We start from the raw sequence: 5886 nt of genomic DNA on the forward strand, positions 1-5886 counted from the left end.
TATTTTGGCTTCTTGTATAAACTATCTTATACCTTTACTATACTGGAGATAGGAAACTATTAATAATTTAAATTCAAAACATGTTTACTAACGTTACTTCCTTCACGAGTATAATAACAGATATTTTTAATTGAAGTACTTTATACCTTAATAATTGTTTTGGTTTAAGCAAAATTATCTACCGGTCTCGTTGTCGGAATTTATATTTCTTTTCAACATAAATTATGTTATTTTATGAAATGAAATATTATTATTATTAGTTGACACCTACTCATGAGTTTCAGCTCAACCGCCTGTTTGTTTAGCTCTCGAAAAATCTGGAAATTATGTAAAGGTTTGAAATAATTTGACCTTTACTTTCTTTTGACCTCTATATTATTTGACGTTACTTTTAATTTTATTTTGTAACTTATTTTGAAAATTATATTTTTGTTGGCATTCCTTCTTATCACCATAAAAAAAATCTGAGATCCGATACTTAACTGGCATAATGAACATTGTGAAACGATTCAGTAAAACTCCCGGTGACATTTTTTATTGTCAGAATGTCGATAATGTAACTGCGCAGCACTTGGAATACAAGAAGGTCTTGAAATAAATACCAAAAATTGTAATTAAAAATTGTGTACAAACTGCAGTGATTTACCATAACAACATGAAGCTGACATGTACGTTTTCATTGATAACAAAAAATGTTGTTCACAGCTAATTTAAATAATTGCCTCCCGACCTTGGTGGCTTGGCAGCACGTCTAAGACCTTATAGCACTAAATATTTAGTTTCGATGCTCACGATGGACATAAAATAGATAGCCCAGTGTGTAGCTGTGTGTTTAACAGCAAGCAATTATCAGCAAGATTAAAGCATTTTTAGCACTTTGGAATCGTGGGTAGATTATAAGAGTGACAGTCAAATCCAGCTATTAAATCAGTAAATAATAATTCAAGAAATGATTTTAGATGGTGTTGAATGACTGGCTTCCTTTTGACTTCGAAACTCAGGACGGCTTTGTGCGTGTGATCGCATGTGATCACGTGTAGCTTTGATTCAAAACCTAGAAAACAAGCTACTGTGAAATCCTATTTTCATTTCCACGTGGTTTTAAATCCTACAAGAATTATACAGAAAATAAATAGTGCACAGATGTTTTCAGAACACATGTTTACACCTTGCTGTGCACACCAAGAAAGGAATAACCTTGATTTTTGTTATGAACAACACAGTGCTTCACATTCGACTTTGTGTGTGTTGCTTTTTTTCTCAGTGTTCTAGATTGACTATTTAAATTCAGAATGTCTCACGATCACTAATTTTACTGGGTCATGGTAACACCACCACATGGTATAAAAAAAATTGAGGAACAGTCCAAGTTGTCCACAAAACACGACAGTAACAACATGATCGTTAAGGTAAGGAACTGTATTTTCACGTTGACAATTATTAATATTATAAACTACTAGCCCGTAAACTAAAGTATTAGCTAAGTTTGGTGTATTATTCATATTGAACACTGGATATACATAACATTATTGTTCACGCAGTATCTCGCATAACTTTATTGTTGAATATTTTTTATACCTGGCATAGGATAAGAATAAAAATATAAATAGAATAAACATAATAAAACTTGGAATTCTGATTTTTTAGTTTTTAATAATATTGCTTGCTTATCTTTTGATCATTTTCTTGTATGACTAGACAGTTGCTTTTAAAGCAAACAAAACAGATGATAACAGTTTATCATTATTGTATTTATTCATAAGATTACGTATGTAAATACATATAGCTTTTCACGTAATATTTTTATGTTTTAATGGAATTATTTTTCAGATTGCCACCTTTTTCGCCTTGCTATTTGTCGTTCGTGGTGGTCTGTACCATGGTTTAGCAGGCGGTTCTAGTGTCAGTTCTCGCCGCCAGGATGTGAGTAATATTTTACTATCCTATAAAGTGACGTATTTTTTGCCATAAAGAGTAATAAAAATATATTTAACGAATGAAATTCAGCTAAAGGTAATAAGTTGAATTACATAACATATTTACCCACCAATGTTTAGTATAAGCACACATGAAATTTTAGGATAGCTAATTGATTTAACTCGATTCGAATGAAAATTAATGAAGGCAAATGTTTATCGATTGCTTCTAAATTTTTTAAACACAATTAAAAATATTACAGGACTTTGGTAACTACGCCTTCATCTACGACATTGTTGACCCACTCGGGGCCACCAATGGCCGTAGGGAGGCTGGAGACGGATACGGAAACAAACAGTCTGACTGACATCGACGGTCGGGCCCGCAGAGTTGAGTAAGTTGCTGATGGTGCTCGTTTCCGTGCTGTGATAAAGACAAACGAACCAGGAACCGCCGCTAATGCTCCTGCTGCAGCCATTGTGGCCTCCAGCCAACCAGGTGTTGTCGCTCACGGACCTGCTGTAGTGAAGGCTCATGTTGCTACTGCCTCTGCCTATGCATATGGAAACCCTGTTCACGCCGCTGGTATCTATAGGGCTCCTGTGTATGGAGCTGGATTCTTGAAGTATCATTAAATGCACATGTGTATTTTAGTCCTTTCATTAAGATATATCAATGTATACACACATGAATTATCTTAAAGAATATTCTGTTTCAGCTACTAACATTCTAAGCTTCAAATTCTCGACCATCTAAACCCGAATTCTTCCCGAGTATTAGTATCGTATCTTTATTTACACAAAAGTCTTAACTTATTGCAGTATGCTGAAAATGATAGTGTGAGACAGAACTGTATCGTTCTGTCCACCGAGGGGAATTTTTGTATACACTCACAACTGCCTGTATATTTTGTATTTATGTAATAAATCTTATTTGGTTGGTACAGAAGAACTAGTATCAAATACTTTTCGCATGTTTTTCAACATAGCAGTTTCGAGAATAAAAGTGCCATTGAAAGTCGAGCTGTAAACCAGCTGAATAATTACATCTAATGACTCGATTTAATACAACTTATTGCACGTTAACGTTAATATTTATTTATTTTTTTAAAAATATAAAACTTTTGTATTTTCTTTTTCTTGTTGATCAGCACATTAAACACGTCAAGAAATCAGCTGTGTGTTTCGTACCAACACAGAATAAAATTTTAAAAATAATTTTCTCAGTCCTAGCTCTTCAGGAAAGAACCCGTATACATTAAGACAATATTTGAACAATGTTCAGCGAACTACCTGATTGGAAATATCAGTAAAACTAGACTGGAAACTGAGAAAAGTATGAAATTCTCATCAATTTTGTTTCACTAATGCGCATACTTGAGTATAAAAGATTTCCTACATTTATAGCTCAGTTCACAAACTATGTACGGTTTTACACAGTGCTTGAAGTTAGAGCCTTTAGTTGAGGTAGGGTGCAACTGGTTCGCTTCAACACGATTCGGCTCATCATGGCCGAGTAGTTAGGGCGCTCGACTCCTAATCTGAGGGTCGCGGGTTCGAATCCCCGTCACACCAAACATGCACGCCCTTTCACTAATGGGGGCGTTATTATGTTACAGTCAATCTCATTATTCTTTGGTAAAAGAGTAGCCCAAGAGGTGGTGGTGGGTGAGGATGACTAGCTGCCTTCCCTCTAGTCTTACACTACTAAATTAGGGACGGCTAACGTAGATAACTCTCGTCTAGCGAAATTAAAAAACAAACAATCAACAAGAGTCTCTGGAAACTACACGTCTGGAATCCCCCTCTATGTTCTTGAGATAAAATAAAATAATAGTATTATCTATTCTGACATTTAATCTTCACGACATAAATAATCTGTGTTAATGTCGTGAATTGCCCAACACAATACTGTAAACACTGTTTTGGAGGTCATGCAACAGAATGATTTCAAGTAGTATAACCTTTATAGCATATTGTATTATTTGGTTCACGAGCGTTGGCTTTGATTCGACATGGAATTAAGAATCAAATACACATCAAATTACTTTATTAAAACAACCCCATGTCTTCAAATGTGTATTCTATGGACCCAAAATATCAGTATATAAACGTAAAATACAGTCGTTATAATAAAACATGCAAATTCACAACGATGCATAACTTACTAGACCCATCAGAACTATAAACAGTATTGATACATATTGCATGTCACAACTATATAGGATCGTCTCCTTCATTAATGTTATTTTGACTTGATGTCATGACCATTAGCCTAAGCTACCACCTATGTGCAAATTATTTAGGTAGGATATAACCTGGTATCAGATAATAAAAATAATTAATTCATAATTAGGCTCAGGTTATCGTGTAAACTTCTAACCATGATAACGATTGGCCTATCATTACAATTCCTAATTATAAGACCTGTATTTTGACCGATAGACCAATGATTAGGAAGAAATGTTTATACTTGACAGAAACCATCAGTTACATTAGGAATAAGAGATTTCAAAATCGTTATCATTTATAGGTGACTCAGTTCCAGGTTACGGTTTAAGCGAGGAAAGCTGGCGAACTATTGAAAACTAATAGGTCTAATATTTGTGATGAAAATCACTTACGCTGAATTTCACTACAGATATTTCAATATACCTTCTTACATCTTTTACATTCTGAAAATATAGTTAACTTCAGATTAATATCTATAGAATAATACAATGAAAGTCGCCTGACCCCAAACCCTACTGTTATAACGACATATTAGTCTCCCTGAACTAGTGATAATACTAGACCAATCTCCAAATTACTAGTACAACTTTCTAGTAACAACAGACTATTTGTATCAACAGCATAAGTAGCTATTGGTCTTGTTTTCGGGACTAAGATTTGTTGTGTCCATAAATTTCTGTGTTATTTCATAAATACAAACAATGTGTTTTACAATAAAATAAGTTAAAACTTGATAAGTTATTTAACTATTTACTATAAGTTGACTAATGAGAACTTTCAACTCAAACCTCCAACTTATTCAATAACTGGGAAATACGAAAATATTTCTAACGTTTTAATTTGATAGTCGATTTGCGACAATTAGTCACTATATTGTTTTATATTACTCTTAATTCAACTTTCTATGGACCGGATTATTCTATTGTAAGGTGGAAAAAATTAAAAACTAATTTTTTCGTTAAAAGACCAACATTTATAAGCAAATTTAACTTGTCTCTTTCACGCAATTCCAACATGGCCAATTTTTAGAAGTCAATAATTGGAAACTGTCTATTCCAATTTTTGGAACGTGTAAGAAGGTATCTTGGTGCTAACTCTCATGTAAGTTGGTTGAATAGTTCACGAAAACCCAAAATTGTGATGTTCTTTACCAAAACATAGAGCAAAAGACAAAAATTCCAAAATTCTCTATACATCTGATTGTTACCTTAAAGAAATGTATCTTTGTACTGAATTACAAATAAATTGTCTAACATACGTTGGGGTAATTGCAAAAAGACTGTTAGACTATGCTTTTTGTGGTGTCTTGTCTCTTATAGTTACAAAAAATTGGCAAGTCTACCATTTTTCAGATCAATGTGTGGGACCTGTAGAAAAGTACCTTTCTACCAAATCCCAAGTAAATTGTTAAAATATGGCCGTGTAATTTACCCCCACCTTCCTCCCAATTGTGTTTTCTTGTGAACTCTGAATTCTATAAAACGATTTAAAATCGGCAAGTACAACTTTTTTAAGTGAATGTGTTAGGCACACAAAACTTTATATTTAATTTTGGTTGTTGCATATGTGATCTCACAAGAGCCAAAAATATACATTTTTGGGTTGTTTAACCTTCGATCTCGTGCAATATTTAAAAAGAGCTAAATCATAAAAACGGTTTGCTTTTTGAATTTCGCACAAAGCTACTCGAGGGCTATCTGTGCTAGCCCTCCCTAATTTAGCAGTGTAAGACTAGAGG

At 33.7% G+C, this 5886-nt stretch overlaps 1 pseudogene across 1 annotated transcript; it reads left to right on the forward strand.

Moving 5' to 3' along the window:
* Window positions 1-1319: 1319 nt before the first annotated feature.
* LOC143238205 (uncharacterized) lies at window positions 1320-2852 on the forward strand (annotated as a pseudogene). The gene is made up of 3 exons (XR_013020454.1): window positions 1320-1409; window positions 1831-1923; window positions 2180-2852. The product of XR_013020454.1 is annotated as an uncharacterized LOC143238205 (transcript).
* Window positions 2853-5886: the final 3034 nt, after the last annotated feature.

This window comes from Tachypleus tridentatus, chromosome 13 (assembly GCF_004210375.1).
Source record: "Tachypleus tridentatus isolate NWPU-2018 chromosome 13, ASM421037v1, whole genome shotgun sequence".
Lineage (NCBI taxonomy): Eukaryota > Metazoa > Arthropoda > Merostomata > Xiphosura > Limulidae > Tachypleus > Tachypleus tridentatus.